Source organism: Canis lupus, chromosome 2 (genome assembly GCF_048164855.1).
Source record: "Canis lupus baileyi chromosome 2, mCanLup2.hap1, whole genome shotgun sequence".
NCBI lineage: Eukaryota > Metazoa > Chordata > Mammalia > Carnivora > Canidae > Canis > Canis lupus.
The window spans coordinates 35,245,947-35,270,808 of record NC_132839.1 but is presented as its reverse complement, the minus strand read 5'-3'; the positions used below and the strand labels follow the sequence as shown (position 1 = coordinate 35,270,808).

At 34.5% G+C, this 24,862-nt stretch overlaps 1 long non-coding RNA gene across 1 annotated transcript in view; it reads right to left on the bottom strand.

Annotated features, from left to right (window-relative positions):
• The window catches only part of LOC140610062 (uncharacterized), a 57,984-nt gene extending 46,757 nt beyond the window's left edge, over positions 1 to 11,227 (bottom strand). Inside the window, exons 1-2 of the long non-coding RNA XR_012011841.1 lie at positions 11,034 to 11,227; positions 3,960 to 4,007 (exon numbers count right to left, since the gene is read on the bottom strand). This is a non-coding gene — a long non-coding RNA (uncharacterized lncRNA). The remainder of the gene's footprint in view (positions 1 to 3,959; positions 4,008 to 11,033) is intronic.
• Positions 11,228 to 24,862: the final 13,635 nt, after the last annotated feature.

The window sequence follows — 24,862 nt, the reverse complement described above, 5'->3', positions numbered from 1 at the left end:
CATTTTCCTGATGATTAGTGATGTTGAGCACCTTTTCATGAATCTAACTTGTATGTCTCCTTTGGAAAGATGTCTGTTCAGATCATCTGCCCAGTTTTTAAATTGGATTAGTTGGGTTTTGTTTTGTTTTGTTTGCTATTGAGTTCTGTGACATTTTTATATATTTTTGATATTATCTCCTTATCAGATTTCTTGTTTGGAAATATATTCTCCCATTCCATAGGTTTCAGATATACAATCATTTTGTTGCTGATTTCCTTTGCAGGCAATTTTAGTTTTTTATGGTTCCACTTGTTTATTTCTGCATTTGTAGTTAGATCCAAGCTGCCTATGTTTTCTTCTAGGAGTTTTATGGTTTCAGGCTTTACATTATGGTCTTTAACCAATTTGAGTTAATTTTTGTTTATGATATAAGATAGTGATCCAGTTCCATTCTTTTGTATGTGTTCATCCAGTTTTGTCAATACCATTTATTGAAGAGATTTCCCCATTGTATTCATGACTCATTTGTCATAAATTAATTGACTACATGTGTGGGTTTATTTCTGTGCTCTCTATGCTGTTTCTTTTTTAAAAAGATTTTTAAAAATGTATTTATTAGAGAGAGGGAATGGGCAGAGAAGAGGTGTAGAGAAAAAAGCAGACTCGCTTTTCAGTGGGAAGCCTGATGTGGGACTCAATCCCAGGACCTAGGATCATGATCTGAGCCAAAGGCTGATGCTTAACCAACTGAGTCACCCAGGTGCCCTCTATTCTGTTTCTATGTGGTTTATGCCAATACCATACTGTTTTGATTAATGCAGCTTTAAATGTAATTTGAAATCAGGAAGAGTGATGAATCTATCTTTGTTCATTTTTTTAAAAAGATGTATTTATTTATTTGATCAAGAAAGAGAGAGAGAGAGAGCATGTGGCAGGCAGGGGCAGAGGGAGAAGGAGAGGGAGAGTTTTAAGAAGCCTATACACTCAGTGTGGAGCCCAATCTCACAACTCTGAGGGCACAACCTGAGCTGAAACCAAGAATTGGGTGTTAACTGATGGGCCACCCAGGTGCCCCTGTTCATCTTTTTAAAGATTGCTTTAGCTATTTGAGGTCTTTTGTGGTTTCATATAAATTTTAGGATTCTTCCCTATGAAAAATGCCATTGGAGTTTTGGTAGGGATTGCATTGAATCTGTACCCAAGTTTGCTTTGAGTAGTATGGATATTTTAATAATATTTCTTCCAAATCGTGAGCACATACTACCTTTCCATTTTTTGATCTTCAATGTCTTTTATTAATGTCTTATAGCTTTTAGTGTACAGATCTTTCATTTAGTTAAATTTATTCCTATTTTTTTTTACTCTTTTTGATGATATTGTAAACAGGATTGTTTTCTTAATTTCTCTTTTGGATAGTTTATTAATATATAAGAATTCAATAGTTTCTTCGTTTTTTAAGATTTTATTTAATTTATCCATGAGAGGCGCAGAGAGAGAGAGAGAGAGAGAGGCAGAGACACAGGCAGAGGGAGAAGCAGGCTTCATGCAGGGATCCCCCCATGGGACTTGATCCTGGGTCCCCAGGATCATGCCCCAGGCTGAAGGTGGTGCTAAACCACTGGGCCACCGGGGCTGCCCAATAGTTTCTTCTTATTGAGTTTGTGCCTAGTGACTTCATTAATTTTCCTTGTTCTAATGTTTTTTTCACGGAGTCTTAAGAGTTGTCTGCATACAATATCATGTCATCTAAAAATAGTGACAATTTTACTCTTTACTTTTCAGTTTGGATGCCTTTCTTTTCTTGCCTAATTCTTCCAGCTAGGATTTGCAGAACTATGTTGAATAAAAGTGGTGAGAGTGAGCATCCTTGTACTGTTCCCAATCTTAAAGGAAAAGCTTCAGCTTTTTAATTTGGAACATTTCTTGATACTTATGTATGCCAAGTCTCAACTGTCAACTTCGCCTTGGGGAGTGGGCATTAAAAAATGCCTGAAAAGGTCATGAAAAGCAGAGGTTCAGTGATAATGGTTGTGGTCATACCACAAGGCAAGCTAGCTGACCCTAGACAAGGTGGTAGCTGAGAATACCTACAATGGTAGGGCAAGGTACAGAGGCAATGCATACCTATCATTGGCCTCTGGAAGTACTGTACTACTGTAAGCTGTGATTTTTGCCAGAAACCTTTTCTGGTAAATTTCCCATGAAATTGTGACCAATTAGAATCCTTAAAAAACATGAAATAAACTTAATGTGAAAATAAAATAGATCTTCATAATGCAGAATATGCTGTTTGCAGCATATGCTGTTGGTTTGCTGCATATGCTGTTGGTGCTAGACTTTGTTTGTTAGTTCCCAGATGCAGTGGTGGCTACTAATCACTCAAATCTGCACCTTTTTTTTCACAACATTGCCCAGGTGCTGCCTCACCTGGAGATGGCTGGGAAGTAATGCTCTGCCCCCAGAGACAGTGCTTTATTAAAGTGTTTTGATGCAGGTGTATAAACACTGGGCTTCTAGGTGGACAGACTTCATTCTATAATTGATGTTAGAGAGTGCCTAGAGATCAGGTAAAGGCTAAGTATCTCAAAAACATGCTTTTTGTATTTTATCTACCTTTTATATCATACTTTTTAATCACTCTTACAAATTTCTCCTGATAGTATTTCTCTGTAAATCATCGGAAAAAGAATCCTCATCTTGGAAAGAATCTCGATTCTAGGGAATCCAACCTAAGGCAGACGGGGATAGAGTTCATGACATTACCATGGTAACCATTACCTTTGGGGAAGAGGAGAAGGGAGTGGCTGGCAAGGATAGGAGTGAGCTGCTGAGGGGACTTGATGTGCTATTTCCCAATCTCATTGGTGATTACATGGCTGTGAGTACTAGTGCTCTATACTTAAAATTTTTGCAAAATTCTGTACAAACTTGTACATAAATTTAAAAGGTTTTAAATGTCTATACTTTTCTCCCATGTAATAATGTTTTTAAGAATTTATCCTAAGGAAGTATTTGAATAAGTAAATGAAATTATATGTACACAATAAATAATAAACTAAAATGATGTTTTCTGATAAATTATTACTTCTACCAAAAATATTGGATAATGACTGTAGTTCATATTACAGTACTTAGAATCTGGATATATAGAAGGAAGGAAGGAAGATAAAAAGGAAAGAATTATTAGCACTTTACATAGAAAAGCTTTAAACATTAACAAATAGTGGGCCCAGTGGAGGATGAACTTAACCTGGAATGCTGATTGAATTTGGAGGTGGAGTGGTTGGAATTTAGAGAAATTTCAATTGTCAAATTATATTGTAGCTGGATTTTTAAAGATAAACAAGAATTCATCAGACGATTTCGTTTTTGTTAAATACATACTTTCAAAAGATTTGCTGCAAAATTTTGTTGTTGGAGCCCATTTCTATCCAAGTGAATATCAACTGCTTTTATACACACAAAATCCTTAGGGATTTTTTTCCCCAGGCAGTGTGGAGCAGTCTAAAAGCATACTGATGAAAGTAAGTAATATATTGTACTTTCCTAATGCTTCTGAATAGCTGTGTGATCTTAGGTGAGCCTAACCTTTCTGGACTACCCTTCCAGATATGTAAAATGGTAATGTTTCAAGTTTCTTCCAATGCTAAAACATTCTATTTTAACCTTGGATGCACTTACTCCTAGAGTCAGATGCCCTATTAGAACTCAATTTTAATTTTAGATTTTTAATTTAAAACTTTAAATAAAATTACATGAAAATTACATAAGGCAACTTAAGGTGATACATTATATTTATTATTATTATTAAGTTTCTATGTATGCTTTATAATAATTTGGTGGATGTTTCAGCAAAATATAGAGCAAGATATAGAGCAAAATAGGTCATGAGCTCACATTATAATGACTAAGAATACTTGTATCACTAGTGAAAAGCAGAAGAAAACCTTAATAAATAAATGAAGATATGGACTCACCTGGTTTCATAAATGGCATAAAGTCTTTTGTGTTCTTTGACTGCATTCCTGAAAAAAAAAAGTAAAAGAAGGATAAGATATAAGCTTTAAATTTATTGCTAAGGTCTGAAATGTCTTCAATAAGTATGTTGCTAAATTGTGTCTATTTGGTGAAATTAAATAAATAATACTTAAAGCAATGTGTACACATTTTAAAAAATAATAAACATCACATTAGTTAGGCTTAGGTTTGGGTTTTTGCTCTAATAGTAGATGGAATGGTTATAGGACCACTGTTTATATTTTAGTGAAGAAAAATAAATTTCAAATAGAAATATGTAGAGTGATAAAATTAAAAGAAAATAATATAATAGAAAGACTTGAGAGGAACCATTTTAAATGAGATGACAAGAAAATTTTTGAGTAAGTGAATTTTTAATTGAAATCTGAATCATGAAAGAGTCAGGAAAACAGAAGCAAGGTGAAGTTCAAAGTTCTAAGGTAAGGATGAGCCATATATATTTGAAAACTGTTATCTTCATCATCATCATTATCATCATCATCATCGAATAGCAATAATAAAAATAATAGTTAAATATTGATTATAATGTACAAGTCACTGTATCTCACATGCTGAAAGAGTAATTTCAAATAAAATAATTGAAATAAACTAATGGAGATAAAATCCGTAATTCAAGGCATTAAAACCATAATTGACAGTAAAAACTGTCAGTGATGTGGAAAAATGAAATCTGAGGCCTTGTCTGCAGCCTTTCTCCAACACCTATCACTGGCCTGGTTAGCTGCTACCTCAGCAAAACATGAGCTCACAGAAAAAATATACTCCAAAATATGTTCAAATGATTGCTCAGAACAAACCTTTCAGCATATAGTGTCAAAACAACTGGACATTCATATGTAAAATTAGACTTTGACTTAAATTTCATTCTTTATACAAACGAGATCTCAAAATTAGCCATATATCTGAATTACCATATAAAATTTTTCATTTCAGATATTTTTTAGAAAAAAAGGAAAAAAATTCTTTATGACTTGAAGTTAGGAAGACTTTATAGACATGGCACCAAAAGCACAATCCATGATAAAATAACAAACTGTGTTTAATAAAAATTTAAAACATTAGTTAGTTTAAGAAATGAAATGTTTAAGGAAATGAAATGACAAGTTACATGTTGGCAGAAAATATTTATAAATCACATATATAATGAAGGACTTCTTTCTAGGACATATAAAGAACTCTCAAATGCCAGTAGTAAGAAATCAAACAACTCCATTAGAAAACTGAGTGAAAGATATGAACAGATGCTTTAGCAAATAAGATGTACAGATAGCACCTGAAAAGATGTGCAACAAAAATAGACATTAGAAAATACAAATTAAAATTATACTGTGATGCCACTACACAACAGAAGCTCTAGAATTAGAAAAAAAAAAAAAAAAAAACAACTAGTGAGGATGAAGGGGAACCAGAACCATAATACATGGTGGTTATGCACAATACTACAGCAAAAGATTTGGGCACTTTCTTATGAAGTTAAAGATATATTTACTATACAATCAGAAACTGCACTTTTCGACTATATACACTACAGAGATAAAAGTATATTTTCACACAAAACCCATTGATAGTAGCTCTTTTTCAATCGACAATCAACTAAATCTAGTAACAACCTATTTTGTTCAATAGCTAAATGAGTAAGCAAACTGGGCTACATTCATTTGATGGAATACCACTCAGCAAAAAAAAAAAAAATGAGCTAGTGATAAACAAAACCACCTGGATGGATCTGAAAGGCATTATGCTAAATAAAAGATGCAAGGGTAAAAAAATTATGCAACACATGACTTCATTTATATGACATTTTCAAAAAGAGAGAACTATAATAAACCGGTGGTTCATCACCCATCAAATCGGTAGTTTGCAGGAATTAGGGATAGAAGATAACACAGAGGAATCTGGGTAGTATATTAGTCTGCTTGGGATGCCATAACAAAATCACAGACAAGGTAGCATAAATGACATAAATTTGTTTTCTCATTGTTCTTGGGGATAGAAATCAGAAGATCAACATCCAGCAAGGTCAGTTTCATTCTGGCTTGCAGGCAGCCACCTTCTCACTAGGTCTTCAATATGCCCTTTTTCATGGTGTTTATTATAAGGACACTAAGCCTATCAAACTACAGGTTAACCTTTCTGAATAAGTTTTACTTAATTGCTTCCTTAGAGGACCCATCTTCAAATACAGCCACACTGGGAAATGGGACTGCCATATGTGATTTTTGGGGTGACATATTTAATCCATAACATTCCACCCTTGGCATCTCCAAATTCCTGTCATCTCACATGCAAAATACATTAATTCCATCCTATAGTCCCCAAAGTCTCACCTCAATGCAGCATCAACTCTAAAATCCAAAGTCCCGTCTGAATCAGATATAAGTGAGGCTTGAGATATAATTTATCCTGAGGCAAAGTTTGTCTCCAGCTTGTGAACCTGTGAAACCTGACAAATTATGTGCTTCCAGGATATAATGGTGAAATAGGCTTAGGATAGATGTCATCATTTGAAAAAGAAGAAAACAGAAGGAAGGAAGGGGTAATAAGCCCCAAGCAAATCCAAGAGCTAGTAAGTCAAATTCCCCAGGTATTTATGTTAGGTAATAAGAATATGGCTCTCTGGGATAGTCTTGATCTTTTGACTCTGCCAGGACCCTATTCCCATGGCATTATTTGAAAGCTCTGCCTCTACACTTCTCTGTGGTAGCTGACTGAATTTAAGGACAGCATTCTACCTCTGAAACTGAGAAGGAATCAGCTTGCCCCTGGGCCTGTGGTGGGATTGGCAGCCCTGATGATCTGTGAATTATTAAATCATTCTGCCCCGCCCCCAACTTTAAAAAAAGATTTTATTTATTTATTTATTTATTTATTTATTTATTTATTTGAGAACCAACTAGGAAAAGGGGGAGAAGCAGGCTCCCTGTGAGCAGGAAGCTTGAGGCAGTGTTCTATCCCATGACCTGAGCCGAAAGCAGATGCTTAACAGACTGAGACACTCAGGTGCCTCTATTCTGCCCTTTTCTTGAAGGGTAATACATGTTTGCAGCCTTTTTCTCTATTTACCCTTTTCTCTATTTCCCTCAGTGTTAGCTTGCAGGGTCTCTGAGGTCTAATCCCATCTCTATCTCTTTCTCTGCTCTCATAATTCCTGAGACTTCTGCTGAGAGAGCTTATTAGATCTATGATTCACCTCCATAATAATCTTCTTACCAACTGGTTGGTCAGCCGCAGCCTTAGTGGTCTTTTAAAGACATGCTTTCTCATTTTTTTTCTTTTGCAATATGTATAGGCTAAGAATTTCATAAATTTTCAAGTTCTAATTCCTTTTTGCTTAACAATTCCTCTTTTAATTAATTTATCTTCTCTTACATTTTACTATGAGCAGTCAATAGAAACTCAGGGTGCACCTGAAAAGTTTTCCTTAGAAATCTCATCAGCTACATATCCAATTTTGTTACCGGCGAGTTCTACCTTCCACAAAACACTAGATCACAATTCAGCCAATTTCCTTGCCTCTTTATTACAAGGATTTCCTTTTTTCCAATAATTTTTTCCTCATTCGTATCTGAAACCTCACCATAATGATCTTAAGTCCTCATACTTCCACCAACAATCTGTTTATTTATGGATTCTCTAAGAAGATGGAGACTCTCTCCAGCTCTCCTCTTTTCTTCATCAGATCTCATCAGAATCATCTTTTTTTTAGATTTATTTATTTATTTTAAAAAGAGAGAGAGAGAGTGGACAAGTGGGTGGGGGGTGCAAGAGAGAGAGAGAATAGGGAAGCATACCCCAGCTGAATGGGAAGCCCAATGCTGGGTTCAATCTGGGGACCCTGAGATCATGATCTGAGCCAAAAGTTGAATGCTCAACCAACTGAGCCACCCAAGTGCCCCTCACCAGAATTATCTTCAACATCCATATTCCTATCATCAGTCCCCTCACAACAATCCAGGCTTTTTCTAGCATGGAACTCTAAAGTCCCTCAGCTTCTACTTATTACCCAATCCCAAAGCTACTTCTACATTTTTAGTCATTTGTTATAGCAGTACCTACTTTCCTATACCAAGATCTACATTAGTCTGCTACAGCTGCCATAAGAAAATATCATAGACTGGTTGGCTTAAATAATAGATTTACTTTATTACAGTTTTGAATACTACAACTTAATAGGGTCTGGCAGGGTTGGTTTCTAGTGAAAGTTCTCGGTTTGCTGACAGCCACTTTTTGCTTGTGTCCTCACATGGTCTTTCCTTGGTGCATATACACAAGGAGATGTTTCTTTCTTTTATTTTTAAGATTTTATTTATTTACTCATGAGAGACACACACAGAGAGAGAGAGAGAGAGTCTGAGACACAGGCAGAGGGAGAAGCAGGCTCCACGCAGGAAGCCCGATATGGGACTCGATCCCAGGTCCCCAGGATCACGCCCTGGACTGAAGTCTGCTAAACCGCAGAGCCACCCGGGCTGCCCAGGGAGATGTTTCTTATAAGGATAATAATTCTATCAAATCAGAGTCCCACCCCTCTGACCTCATTTAACCTAAATTACTTCTTTAGAGGCTCCATCTTTAAATATAATCACAGGGCAGGATAGGGCTTCAATAGAAGTATTTGGGGGCAATACAAACATTCAGTCTATAGCAGGTGGTGATGGAATTATGCCGTATCTTAATTTTGGTGGTGGTTACATGAATCTGTAACTTTATGAAGATTCATAGAATTTTATACCAAAAGTCATATTTATTCAGTGATAATTTTTAAATGTTATGATAGATTCAAATGGATTAAAAACAAGAATTCAGAGTAAAAAATTTTCAAATTCAGTTTATTTTTTAAAATATCCAAAAATATTGTTTCCAGTAGATGCATTTAAAAGTTTGAAAATGAAACAGGAAACAGCTATATCAGGCAAAATAAAATTTATGTTAAATATTTCAGTGGATAATGAGAAATATTACCTACTCATAAAAAAACTAGAAAAAAATGTTACTATATATATATGATGTTACTATATATATATAAACTTTTAATGTGTATAGCCATAGGGGATTGAACTGTAGGAGAAATAAATAATTTAACTCATCCCTTTCAAAATTCATAAATTGAGAAAACAAAAACTGAGAAAGAGGATAATATAAATCATATAGTTAACGAAGTTTAGCCAATGGCTGAATCTTGAATATCATATTTGGCATATGGAGAATATATGATCTTGTGAAGTATTTATTATATTGGCCATAAAGAGAGAACTTCAAGTTCCAAAGAATCAGTATCATTCAGATTGCTTTTTGAATATTTTTGCTAAAATTTCCTATAGTTTTGAAAAATAAGTGATCCTTAGTTTAAAAAATCTTCAGGGGAATATAAAACATTTAGAATTGGATGTCAGTTAATATGCTACATGCCAAAATTTGATTTAAACAAGAACCGTATGGATAATTCAACGTTAGAAAATATGTCAAAATATGTCAAATATGCCTGGGTGGTTCAGTGGTTAAGCATCTGCCTTTAGCCCCAGGGCATGATCCGAAGTCCTGGGATGGAGTCCCACATCTGGCTCCCTGCATGGAGCCTGCACTCTGCCTATGTCTCTGCTTCTTTCTCTCCCTGTGTGTCTCTCATGAATAAATGAATAAAACCTTTTTAAAAAAGAAAGGAAATATGTCAAGCAATTTGTAATTTACCAAATTTATCACGCTATCTTTGGGGAGCGTGGAGCCCACATGGGGCTTGAACTCATACCCTGGGATCATGACCTGAGCCAAAATCAAGTATCAGAAGCTTACCAAATGAGCCACTCAGGTCCCCCAATAGTATTTTTTTTAATTATTTATTTATTCATGAGAGACACAGAGAGAGGTAGAGACATAGGCAGAGGGAGAAGCAGGCTCCATGCAGGAAGCCTGATGTGGGACTCGATCCCAGGACTCCAGGATCATACCCTAAGCCAAAGGCAGATGCTCAACCCCTGAGCCACCCAGGTGTCCCCCACTCCAATACTATTTTTAACAAATGGTGCTGGAACAACTAAACATCCACATATAAATCAATCAATCAATCAATCAATCTAGACACAGACTTCATACCCTTCACAAGAATTAATTCAAAATGAATAAAATACCTAAATGTAAAATACAAAACTATAAAACTAGTAAAAGATAACATTGGAAAAAATCTAGATAACTTTGTATTTGGCAATTACTCTTTAGAAACAACACGAAAGACATGTATTATGATCCAAGAAAAAAGTAGTTGATAAATTGTGCTTTATTAAAATTAGAAATTTCTGCTTGAAAGACATTGTCAAGAGAATTAAAGACAAACCATAGACTGGGAGAAAATATTTGAAAAAACAGAATGATTATGAACACATAATACAAAGAACTCTTAAAATTCAACAGTAAGAAAACAAATAAACTAATGTGAAAATGGGCCAAAAACCTGAATAGATACCTCAACAAAGAAGATATAAAGATGTCAAATGAGCATATGAAAAGATGCTCATTATCATATATCATTAGGAAAATGCAAATTAAAATGACAAATAACAAAGCATAAATAACAAAGCACACCAAAATCCAGAACACTGGTAACACCAAATTCTGGTAAAAATGTGGAACAATAGGAACTCTCATTTACTGCTAGTGGGAATGCAAAATGGCAAATCCATTTTGGAAGACATTTTTTTGAGTTTCTTATGAGACTAAACAAACTTATTGTATATAATACAACAATTGTACTTCTCCATATATACCCAAATAAATTGAAAACTTACGACTATACAAAACCTTTCACACTTGATGCTTCTAGCAACTTTATTCATAATTGCCAGAATTTGGAAGCAACTGAAATGTCCTTCAGTAGTTGAGTAAATAAACTATGATACATCACTGCAATGGAAGATTATTCAAAGATGAAAAGACATGAATTATCAAGCCATGAAAGGACACATAAGAATCTTAAATACATACTACTAAGAGATAGAAGGCAATCTGAGAAGACTACTTACTGTATGATTCCAACCATATGACATTCTAGAAAAGATAAACTCTGGAGAGAGTAAGAAGATCAATGGCTGCCAGGTGTTGAGAAGGAGGGAGAAATGCATAGGCAGAGCACAGAGGACTTTGAGTGCAATGAAACTATTCTATGATACAGTAATGGTGGATACATATTATTATATACTTGTCCAAACTCATAGAATGTACAATACCAAGAGAGAACTCTCATATAAACTATAGACTGTGAGTAATAAAGATGCATCAAGTTAGGTTCATCACTTGTAACATATGTATCAACTTGAGGGATTTGGTGATAATAAAGGAGGCTGTAGATGTGTGGGGTTAGGGAGAATATGGGAAATCTCCCATACCTTCCATTCAATTTTGCTATAAATCTTAAACTGCTCTAAAAAATAAAGTCTGTTTAAAAAAATTAAATAAAGCTGAATCATTGACAGGTTTAAAACATGGATTACAAAATTTTTGAAAGAAACCTTTTAAAAAAACCTTTGGGATCCAGTGCTGGGTAAAGAGTTCTTGGACAAGACAGAAAAGGCAAAATTCATGTCAGGGAAGTTTGCTAAGTTGAACTATGTCAAGATTGAAATGTGTAGGCCCTTTCAAGGCCCTTCTTGGGGGGATAAAGAGATAGGTTATGGAGTGGACAAAAGTGTTTGCAAACTACATATCCAGTGGGACTCTGCTATCTACTGTGTATGGAGAACTAAAAAAAATAACAGTAAAAAAAAAATCTAATAACCCAATTAGAACATGGGCAAAAGCCATGAAAAGATATCTCACTAAACAGGGTGTAAATAGCAAGTGAACACATGACAACATGTTCAACATCATTAGCTATTGAGTAGGTTGAAATGGAAACAACAATGAGATATCACTCCACACCTATCAAAATATCTAAAACAACAACAAAAAATTAACATCACATACTGGCAAGGATGTAGAGAAACTGAATCACTTACACATTGCTGATGAAAAGAGAATAAAACATTACCACACCAGAAAACAGTCTCTTAAAAATAAAAAATCTAAGCATGCAAGAAACATACAGCCAGCCAATTGCACTCCTGGCATTTATTTCAGAAAAATGAAGATTTATTTTCACATAGGGACCTGTGCACAACTGTTTGTAGCAGTTTTGTTCATGGGAGCCAAAATGGAAGGGACCAGATGTCCTTTAATAAATGGACTTTTAAACAGACTTTGGTTAATCCATGATGTGAAATAGTGTTCAGCCATAGAAAGGGGCAAATGATTTTTACTGATACATGCCAACTGATGAAACTCTGGAGATATATGCTGGGTAAAAAAGGCTAATCCCCAAATATTACTACTACTGGATTACTCCATTTATATATTGTTGCAATGACAAAACTATACAAATGGAAAGCAGAAAGGAGAGGTGAGGTAGGGAGATTGGTTAGGATCACATGGGTTCAAGTGAGAAACATAAGGGTGTGTCTTGACTGTGTCAATGTCACTATATTGGTTGTTCTATTAGAGTATAAATTTCAAGATATTACTTTTGAAGGCACATGGGTAAAGAGAACTAGGGATTTCTCTGTATTATTTCTTACAGCCACATATAAATGTAAATAAAAATTTTACTTTAAAAACTTAAGCCATTTCCAGTTATGGAAAAAATTAATTAAAATAGGGAATATTGTCAGTGATATTGTAATAGCATTACATGGAGACAGGTGGTAGCTACACTTGTAATGCACATAGCATAATGTCAAATCACTATGTATGTATACCTAATGTACAAGCAATTATAACATTGCATGTCAAAAAAAATAAAAAAAACATTGCATGTCAAGTATATGCCAATTAAAATAATAATAGATTATAATAATTTTATTCATTAAATTATAATTATATAATTATAATTAATTATAATAAATTAATTTAATAATTTAAAAAATAAGTAAAATAAAAAGTTAAGTCCATAAACATTTTAGAAAACCTTTTAACTATTAATTGAGTTTTGAAATGGGAAAAGATATTTCGAGAAAAAATGATTAAAAAAATGAAAAATAAATGTTTCACAAAGTTTCAAAACCTGAAAGCTGAACACAATAAAAATGTTATAAGAAAACTTTGATTCAAATATGAACTAAAATAATATGATAGCATTTTCATGACAGTGTGGGAGGATGAGACTCTAAGCCCAAAGTAACAGTCTCCTTTTTCTTGGGCTGGCAAAATATTACCACAGTAAGTGTTGACGAATAACAAAACAGTGCTTTTTCCACTTACTTTCTTAATGTATTAGGATGATCAAACTTCCATAAGTTCAAAGGAGGTAACCTTTTTAGGAATTGTATCCCTTTGCCTGTGGCTGGTTTACATGAAGGTGAATGATCCAGTCTTTGCCTATGGGAATGTTTTTGTGTGCCTTCTGCAAAACATTTGGCTCCTAATAAATATAATCCTTTCCTTATTGTTTTTTTTTTTCTTTCTGTTTTGAAACCTTCAAGTATATCATCTAATCCATAACATCTTACCTTGCCAGATAGCTTCAGCGTGGATCACTTGTTGTTTTGTTTTGTTTTAAAGATTTGTTTATTTGAAAGAGAAAGAACAGTGCAAGTGGGGTAGGGACAGAGGGGGAGGGAGAGAATCTCAAGCAGACTTTCCATTGAGCACAGAGCCTGATGAGAGGCTGACCCTACAATTCTGAGATCATGATCAGAGCTGAAAACAAGACCAGACACTCAAATGACTGAGCCACCAAGGTACCCTCAGATCAGTTGTTTTTTAACACCCACGGCAAAGCTGTGGTCACAGGACTTCCTGACATTGCAATAGTCATTTAGATAGTTTTGTGAATCTCAGGGTTTCCTTTTTATTTACTCATCAATTTTACAGAAGTACATGCTCAAGTAAATTCCTCAAAATGGCATATGGAAGATGTATCTGGTCGAATGGTTTGGATTACTAATAGCAAATTTGAGGAAAGAAGGAGAACTTTTTAAAAGATTTTATTTATTTATTCATGAAAGACACAGAGAGGTAGAGATATAGGGAGAGGGAGAAGCAGGCTCCCTGCGGGGAACCTGATGCAGGACTCAATGCTAGGACCCTGGGATCACTATCTGAGCCAAAGGCAAATGCTCAACCACTGAACCACCCAGGTGCCCCAAAAGGAAAATGTGATAATTATTTACCTAAAGACTGTGTAAGTGAGTAGGTGGGAGACACATTTGATCAGGATCCTGGTGGTCACTCTGGGATTCTCTCTACTCTACCCTCATTCAGATGTTTCTGTTCTTAGGCTAACTGTCCTCATGGAAACACATTGAATGGAACACTCCAGGATTCATTTACTTGTAATAGAGTCAGATTCTTTAGTCACAGTCTGCATTCAATCTTGGCTTTCATCAATATGCTGATTGATTTTAGATTTTTGAATGAAATAAAAATTCACTCTTTGTGGTAAAAGTTCTATGGTTTTTATAGACACATGGATTTATATAGCCATCAGCAAAATACCATATAGAACAGATAAATACCCCCCCCCCCAATTTCTTTGTTGTCAACCCATCCCTTACTTCCAATCCCAGACAACTAATGATAGTTCTCTAATGGCATATAGTCTTGCCTCTTTCAAAATGTTGCATAAGGGCAGCCCCTGTGGCTCAGCAGTTTAGCGGCCTTCAGCCCGGGGCGTGACCCTGGAGACCCAGGATGGAGTCCCACATTGGGCTCCTCACCTGGAGCCTGCTTCTCCCTCTGCCTGTGTCTCTGCCTCTCTCTCTCTGTCTCTCATGAATAAATAAATAAAATCTTTAAAAAACAAAAACAAAAAAAATGTTGCATAAATTGAAACAAACCATATATAGCATTTGGAATTTGGTTTTCTTCCCTTAGCAAAATTTACTAAAGATTCATCCATGTCCTGTGAATCAATACATTCTTTTTACAACTGAGTAGTGTTTCGTTTTATGGATATACTACAGGTTGTTTATTCAGTCTCCCTTAGAGGACATCTGGGTTGTTTCCATCTTTGGCAACCATGAATAAAGCTGCTAATCCACACTCATGTACAGGATTTTGTATGAATAGAAGTTCATTCCACTTGCATAAATACCGAGAAGTGGGATTCCTAAATTATATGGTAAATGTATGTTTAATTTTGTAAGACTGCCAAACTGTTTTCCAAAGTGGCTGTATAATTTGCCTTCCAAATAGTAAAGGATGAGAGATCCAGTTTCTCTGCATCCTCACCAGGACTTGCTTTTTCTAGTTTTTGTTTTTAAATTTTGGCCAGTTTAATACATATGTATTGTAATACGTGATACTCTGTGTTTTTTTAAATGACTAATAATGTTGAGCATCTTTTCCAATTCTTATTGATCATTCATGTCTTCTTTGGTAAAATGTCTAATCAGCTCATTTGTTCATTTTGAAAATTTCATTGTTTTCTTATTGTTAAGTTCTGAGAGTTTGTATATATTCTAGATCTGATAAAGTTCTTTGTCAAATATGTGATTTAAAAATATTTTCTTTCAGCTTATAGATGGTCCATTATCCTAACAGTGTTTTTCAAAGAGCATAAATTTTTATTTTTACTGAATGCTAATTTATCAATTTTTCCTTTTATGAATTATGCCTTCAGTGTAATGTTAAAAATTTATTTTTCTAAAACTGAACACATATTTTCTCCTTTTTTCTTCTAGAAGTTTTATAATTTTAGGTTTTATATTCACATCCATGATTCTTTTTGAATTAATTTTGTATAAGATATGAAATATGTGTCAAGGTTCAGGGATTTTTTTGAGTAAATATGTCCTGTTGTTCAAATATCATTTGTAAGAAATACTATTCTTTCTCAAACTGAGTTGTTTTTGCATTATTGTCAAAAGTTAGTTGACCTGATTTGTGTTGGCATATTTCTAGATTTTCTATCATGTTTCATTGCTCTGTACATTTAAATTTTCATCACTTCCACACTCCTAATTATTGTAGTTTTATTATAAATCTTGAAATCAGGTAGTATTACTAGTTCAAATTTTCCCTTTTCAAAACTATCTTGGCCATTCTATACATCTATATATTTTAGATTAAGTTTGTTGATATCTACCAAAAAACTTGCTCAGATTTTGATTGGAATTATATTTCATCTATAGATAAAATTAGGAATTGACATTTTAGTAATATTGAGATTTCTAATCCGTGAACATTAGGTATCTCCATTTATATATGAATTCTTTTATTTTTGCCATTAATGTAATATAAGTATACTTTCTGGACATATTTTGTTAGATATGTACTTAAGTAATTTATTGCAGATAATATGCCTTAAATTAATTAATTAATTAATTAATTAATTAATTAATTTATTTATGAGAGAATGAGAACAAGGACATGATGGGCAGAGGGAGAGGGAGAGAGAATTCCAAGAAGACTTCACGCTGAGCATGTAGCCTGATATGGGGCCCAATCTCATGACCCTGAGATCATGACCTGAGCCAAAACCAAGAGTCAGATGCTCAACCAACTGTATCATACAGGCAACTTGCAGATAACATTTTTAATGTAAAAATCTGGCTGTTAATTGCTGTTATATCCAAATAATATTGATTTTTGAATAATGACCTTAATTCTTCAAACCCTAATAAACTCACTTACTTTAGAGGATGTTCTTGTAAATTCCTCCTAGTTTTCTGACAATCCTATCACATGATTTTTTTTTTTCATTTATAATATGTAGGTCTATTTCTGACTTACTGCACTGGTTAGGAGTTCCAGGACGATGTTGATTAGAAGTATGTGAAAGAATCTTCTTGCCATCTTCCCACTCTGTTAGTGAAAGCATTCATTCTCTTGCCTTTAAAAATTGATGTTAGTTGTAGGTCTTTTGTAGATGTCCTTGACCAAGTTAAGAAAGTGCTCTTCTATTTGTAGTTTTCTAAGAGTGATTGTTTGTTTTATTCATATAAAACTTATATAATATAGAATTTATTACTTTATTTTAAAGTATAAAACTTAGTGGATTTTAGTATTTTCATGATTTTGTGTGCCTTTCATTACCATCTAATCCAGAATAGTTCCACATCCCCAAAATAAACTCATCCTTCCCAATTGCTCCTCTCCCACCCCTTAGCAACCACTAATCTATTTCTTGTTTCTGCAGATTTGCCTATCCTGGACATTTTGTATAAATGGAACCATAAAATACATGGGCTTTTTGTCAGTTTAGTTTCTTTCACTTAACATTATGTTTCAATTTCATCCTTATTGTAGTATGTATCAGTAATTCATTGCTTTTTGCAGCTAAATAATATTCCATTTCAGGGGCTTACCACATTTTGTTTATCTATTCAACAGTTGATGGGCATTTGGGTTGTTTCTACTCTTTGGCTGTTATGAATAATTCTGCTGTGAATATTCATATACATGTTTTTGTAAAAATATGTTTTCAATTCTTTTTTTAAAAGATTTTGGTTATTTATTCATGAGAGACACAGAAGAAGGCAGAGACATAGGCAGAGGAAGAAGCAGACTCCTTTGTGCGGAGTCCGATGCAGGACTCGATCCCAGGACTCTGGGATCACAACCTGAACCAAAGGCAGATGCTGAACCACTGAGCCACCCAAGTGCTCCAAGTTTTCAATTCTTTTGGATATATACTTTAGAGTAGAATTGTTGAAATATGTCACAACTCTATTGTTATCATTTTGAGGAACTGCCAAACTGTTTTCCATAGTGGCAACGTCATTTTACATTTCAACTAGCAATGTGTAAGGGTTCCAATTTCTCTATGTTCTAACCAATGTTGTTATTTGTTTTTGTTTTTTTTTTAATATTTTCTTATAGATATATCATTGGGTATAAAGTGGTTCCTTATTTTAGTTTATTTCATTTACCTAGTGATTAGTAATGCTGAACATCTTTTCATGGCTTGTTGGCCATTTGTGTAAATTCTTTGGAGTAATGTCTATCCAAATCCTTCGTCTATTAAAAATTAGGTTAATATCATTTTATTGTTGAGTTGTAAGATTTTCTTAATATGTTCTGGATGCTAAATGCTTACCAGATATATGATTTGCATATATTTTCTCCCACTTAATGGGTTGTTTTCTTGATAGTATACTGTGATGCACAAATTTTTTCAGTTTTTTAAATTTAATTTCAAATTAGTTAACATACAGTGTAGCACTGGTTTCAGGAGCAGAATCCAGTGATTCATCACCCACATACAAAACTCAGTGCTTTTTGATGAAGTCCAAAAATATCTATTCTTTTCCTTTCCTTCTTTAAGAAACTTTTCCTAATTCAAAGTCACAAATATTTACACCTATATTTCCTTCTAAAAGTTTAATAATTTTATCTTCTATATTTACATTTAATACATTTTGAGTTAATTTTTGTATCTGGTGTGAACTACATTCATTCTTTTACATTTTGTATCCAATTATCCTAGCACCAGTTTGTGAAAAGATTTTTTTCTCACTAAATTCTCTTGGCACTCTTGTCAAAAATCAATTTATCAAATCCCTAATTGCCACATAAGAGACCCCAGCCCCTCTCCTTCCACAAAGACCAAAAATTTGTTTATTTATAAACAAAAACAGCTCTTGGACAGCTTCGGAGTCCCCTGAAACACAGAGGAACAGCAGAAAAAGAATAACTACACAAGAAGAGAAAGAAAAACACCTTAATTTTCTCTGCATCATCCCATTCCCCAGGCATTGTTCAGTGCCAAGAGGGAACTCCTAAACTAGAAATAATTCCCCTTGTCAGTTAAAGAAGACCTGAATAAGCAGCCTGCTTCCCTAACCTTTTGGGGTGCTACATGAAGGACCTGCTTCGTTTTACCCCACCCAACAATTGGCAGAGCTCAGACATACAGAGACAGCTCGAACAAAAAAGAAGAGCAAGAGCTACCAGTATGAGCCATGCAGCACAGGGCAACCATAGTAACCAGTGATCTGTTCTGCAGATGACCCTAGCAGCTATTATCAGTGAAGAAACCAAGGGCTAGTGCAGCCCCATGGGACCCCTGCAGATACCACTTTTGCCCCACAGGTATTCATGATCACAGAGAGCAGCCACCTGACTCCTTTTACTCTTCCTCTCCTCCCCACTGCCAGATCTGGGACCCATCCTAGCAGTCAGCCCAGGCCTCTCCAACTGTGTAGTATCTAGAGCCTAGATCCCAGCAGCTGTTCCCCACCAGTGCACATACATTGGAGGGCTAGCCTTTCTAGCTGTGTACCTACATGACTCTAGCCTCCACTGTTATCTATGTGCACATGGGGAGACCATGTAGCCATGCTTATAGCTGGACCTTCACAGCCCAGATCCAGCCTTGTCTCCTGTCACTAGCTGCCGCCATGGATCTGATCTGTAACTAGTCTCTCCGGCTAGACACTTGCATGGCTTCAGCCCCACTCTAAATGCTGGCCTCCCCTGCTGTGTACCCATGGTGACACCCAGCATAGAGTACACCACACCAGGGCTCCTACAGTTGTCAGTGTGCCTGCAGTTGGCCCTGGTCTTTGCTGCTTGTCTTTAGTCCCACCACTATGTGTGTGTCTGTAACTGGACCCTGCCAATACACAGGCCCCTGCAGTTGGCTCCTGCAGCTAGTGCATACTATTTGTTCTAGCCACAATTGATACCTGCACCAGTCCCCACACACTGAACCTAAAGGCACTCAGGAGGATCCCAATAGTACTTATAGCCACTTTTGGACTCATCACAGCTCTATCTACAGACCATATTGTTGTCAACATGGATCGTAGAAGTCTAAGATGATGAAATTTCATGCCTTCCTGGCCCCAGACCAGCCACATGCCCCTGGACTTGGTGTGTCATGCACTACTAGATCCAGGATCACAGTATGCTCCAATGTGTTCCCAATTGCAGGTGAAAGTCTTTCCTTACCAAAGTTAGTCCATAAAATGTAGAAAGTAACTGCTTCTTCAAACATACAGACACCTCTGCAAGGTTACAGGTATCATGAAGAATCAGGGAAATATAATACCACCAAAGGAATACAATAATCTCCAAAAACTAATCCAATGAAATGGAGACACATACATTGCCTGATAGTGAATTCAAAATAATTATTCTAAAGATGCTCAAAGAACTACAAAGAACAGATAAATAATTCAATGATACCAGACAAACTACAAAAACAAAATGAGAAGTTTAACAAGGAGGGCAGCCTGGGTGGCTCAGTGGTTTAGCGCCACCTTCAGCCCAGGGTGTGATCCTGGAGACCGGGGATCAAGTCCCATGTCAGGCTCCCTGCATGGAGCCTGCTTCTCCTTCTGCCTGCTTCTCCTCTGCCTGTGTCTCTGCCTCTTTCTCTCTCCATGTCTCTCATGAGTGAATAATTTTTTTTTAAAAAAAGAGAAGTTTAACAAGGAGAAAACAGAAAAGAACCAAACACATTTTGGAGTTAAGAATCCAGTAGATAGCTTTAGCATCAAACTTGACCAAGCAGAAAAATCAGTGACTTCAAAGACAGATCAATTGAAATTATACAGAGAATCAAAAAGGGCAAAAAAATGAAAATAAATGAAGATTAAATGCAGTCTCTATATAATTTCCAAAGACATTTTCATAGAAATAGAAAAAATAATTCTAAAATTCATATGGAAACACAAAGATCCCTGAAGAGTCAAAGTAGAGAAAAAACAAAGCTGGAAGCTGCATACTTCATGATTCAAAATATATTACAAGGCTATAATAATCAAAGATTATGGTACTGACATAAAAACAGATACATAGACCAATGGTACAGAATCGAGAGCCCGAAAATAAAGCCACATATATATGGCTAACTAATATTTAAGAAGGGAACCAAGAATAATATTTAAGAAGGGAACCAATGAAGAAAGGACAGTTTCTTTAATAAATGGTATTGGGGAAATTGGATATCCACATGAAAAATAATTAAATTGGACCTCTGTCTTATATCACTCACAGATGTTAACTCAAATTGTGTATAGGACTTAAACATAACACTTGAAACCACAAAAATGCTAGAAAAAAAAACACAGGAAAAAATTCTTCAACAACAGTCTTGGCACCAGACTTTTTGGATATGATACCCAAAGTAGAAGCAGCAAAAGCAAAAATAAACAAGTGAGACAACATCAAAGGAAAATATTTTATACATCAAGAGAAACAATCAAAAAAATGCAAAGCCAATCTAGAATGGGAGAGAAGATTTGCACAGGATATATCAGAAAAGGGGTGAATATCCAAAGAACTCATACAACTCATTAACAAGAAAACAAACAATCCAATTAAAATTAGAGGAACTGAAAAGACTTTTTTTTCAAAGAAATGGCTCAATGAAACCGTGCTCAACATTGTTAATCACTAGGGATATATAAATCAGAACCATAATGAGACATCACTTCACATCTGTTAGAATACTACTATTAAAAAGACAAGAAATAGCAAATACTGGAGAGGATGTTGGGCAAAAGGAATCCTTGTGTACTGTTGGTAATGGAATTGGTGCAGCCACTATGAAAAACAGGATAAGGGTTCCTCAAAAAAGTAAAAATAGAACTACCATATGACCAAGTAATCTCACTTCTGAGTATTTACCTGAAGAAAATGAAATCGCAATGTTGATATCTGCACCTTCATGTTCATTGCAGCATTATTTACAATATTCAAGATTGGAAACAACCTAAGTATCCATTGATGGATGATTCAGTAACAAAAAAGTGTTATATATACCATAAAAAGAAGGAAATGCTGCCATTTGAAAGTGTTTTTTTCTTGTCTTCATATATATCTCATCTTTTTGTTGTTGATAGATATCTTGTATAAGACTTAAATATGAAAAAATAGTCTTTATCCCTAAAAATGAGTATTTCATTTCTTCATCTAGGGCTTTGTGATAGTGTTTCAATTAAACTAGTCTGGAGTCGAACTCTGCTTGAGATTTGTTCTTTTCCTTTCAGTTGCCACAGGCTTCAGATTCTTCTAGAGCTATCTTATGTTTAGAGGAGATGTTGGCTTGCCAGAGGTGTATTTCCTTCTCTCCCAACAACTCTCATGACTCCTCCATCCTCGGCGTTAAGCTCCTTTCGCATTGTGCCTCAGAGAGGCTCAACCTTTGTAGATTACTTGTGACAGAATGTTTATTTTCCTGGTTTTGAGGGTGGAGGGTATTTTTACTGTCTTAAGTCTCAGTCTTACTGTTTATTTATGACTCTGTATTTAATGTGTTTTTCAAAATATTATCAGGGGTTTCTTCTTTAATTTTATTTTTTCTCAGTTGTTGGTATAAAATCATTAAAACTTACTTTTCTATACTGAACTGCTATCCAATTTGCTAAATTAACATTAATTTTAGTAATCCATCACCCCATTATTGCTTTGTTTTTTCTATGTACATGATCATCTTATTTCTTCCTTTAGAGTCCTTATATTTTTTCCCTTTACCTTATTGCTATAGTCATAACTTCCAAATGAATGTTGAATAGAAATAGTGATAATGACTATTTTTGTATTATTCTCAAGGGTGGATCATATGGCTAGAAGCACACTTAGTCTATAAGAAATTGGCATATTGTGTAATAAAATTTTACATTTCTAACAATAATAAATGAGAGTTCTTCAACAATCTCACTAACACTTGACATGGTGAATCTTTTTAATGTTCACAATTCTAAAAGGTGTGTAGTGGTATATTATTGTGGTTTCAATTTTTATTTATTTAATTTAATTTATTTAAATTAGCTATAATTTTTTTAAAGATTTTATTTATTCATGAGAGACACAGAGAGAGAGTGAGAGGCAGAGACACAGGCAGAGGGAGAAGCAGGCAGAGGGAGACGCAGTCTCCATGCAAGGAGCCCAATGCAGGACCCGATCCTGGGACCCAGATCATGCCCTGGGCCCAAGGCAGGCACCAAACGCTGAGCCACCCAGGGATCCCCAAAATTAGCTATAATTTTAAGCATATTTTCATATGTTTATATGCCATCTGTATACATTCTTTGGCGAAGTACTTGTTCAATGATTTTGCCAATTATTTTGACTGATTTCTCAACAGAGATTTAAAAGTTCTTTATTTATTTTTGTCATAAGTTTTTAATAAAATATATACTTTAGAAACATTTTCTCCAAATCTGAGGATTCTCCTTTAATTTACTTAAAAGTATCTTTCAAAGAGAAGCTTTTGATTTCTATGAAATCCAATTCATCAAATTTTTTTATATTATGGATCATGTCATATCAGAGATACCTTTGCCTAACCCAAGGTCTGTACAGAAGTTTTCCCCTATGTTTTCTTGTATAAGTTATACATTTTAGGTTTCACATTTGGATCTGTGATTCATTCTGAGTTAATTTTCAAATATAGCAAGAAGTATGGATGGAAGTTTGTTTCTACACTTGGATTTCCAATCGTTCTGCAGTACTTTTGAAAAGATAATCCTTTTTCTACTGATTTGCCTTTGCACTTTCATTAAGAATTATATTTCCAAAAAAAGGTTTATTTCTCTATGTATGCGTCTATTTAGGAATTTTCGTTCTGCTCCTTTGATATAATTTTCTCTCTTCTTACGAATACCACATTGTCTTGATTAGTAAAGTTTTATGAGTCTTGAAATCAAGCAATATTAGTCTTCCACCTTCTGTCTTATTTTTCAAAATTATTGGCTGTGTCTTCTGTAGGAAATTTAGTATTACTTTGTTTATTTCTAAAAAGAGCATGAGGATATTTTCAATATGATTGCATTCCTTCTAAAATCAATTTTAGGAGTCATCTGACCCATTCATTTAGTTCCTCTAAGATTTCTATCAACGATATTTGTAGTTTTCAGTGTACATTGTTTTATATCTTTTTCAGATTTAGTCTTAAGTATTTCATAGTTTTTGATGCTATTTAAAAATTGAATATTATTTTATTAATCTCAATTTTAATCAGTCATTATAATATAGAAACAAAATTGATTTTTTCATATTATTCATATATCCTTCAATCTCATTAAACTCTCTTAATATGTCTAGTAGCTTTTTGAGGATCACATTATTCCATATTATTCCTGTATCTATAATGACACTTTAATATTTTTACTATTCCTTTAAAATTGTGATGCCTTGTATTTATTTTTTTAGCCTTCTTGTAAGTGATTAAAATCCTGCTATAATATTTAACAGAAATGGTAAGAGTGGATAGGCTTGAATTTATCCTAATTTGAGGCATCAAACATTCAGTTTTTCACCATTAAGTGTGATGCAAGTTCTGTAGTTTTTTGGTAGATGTCTTTTTTCAGAAAAGGAAATTCCTTTCAATTCTTTTTGTCTTGCTAAAATTTTTAGCAGGAGTAGATGTGAAATTTGTTGTTGAAATGTGTTGAAAAAGCACTGAGAAAAAGTGCTTTTTCTCGAACTATTGAGATGGTCATATTGTTTTTCTCTTTTTTATTTGTTAATATAATGATTTAAATTGAATGATTTAGAACAGTGGCCAGCCCAAGTCCAGCTGCCTATTTTTGTGAATAAGTTTTTTCTAGGGACATAGCCATGTCATCCATATATGTATTGTATATAGCTGTTTCCATGCTACAGTGGAAGAGTCGAACAGTTGTAGACAAAGACTATGTAGCCATAACCTAAAATATATATTAGCTGGACTTTAGAAGAAATAATTTGCTGATCCTTTATTTAGGATATTTAAACAACCTTGCATTTCTGGGATCAACTCTACTTGATAATCATGTTTTATCCTCTTTATATATTGCTAAAGATAATCTTCTAAAATTTAGTGTAGGATATTTGCATCTATATTAATGAGGAATATTGACCTATAGTTTTCTTATTTTGTAATGTC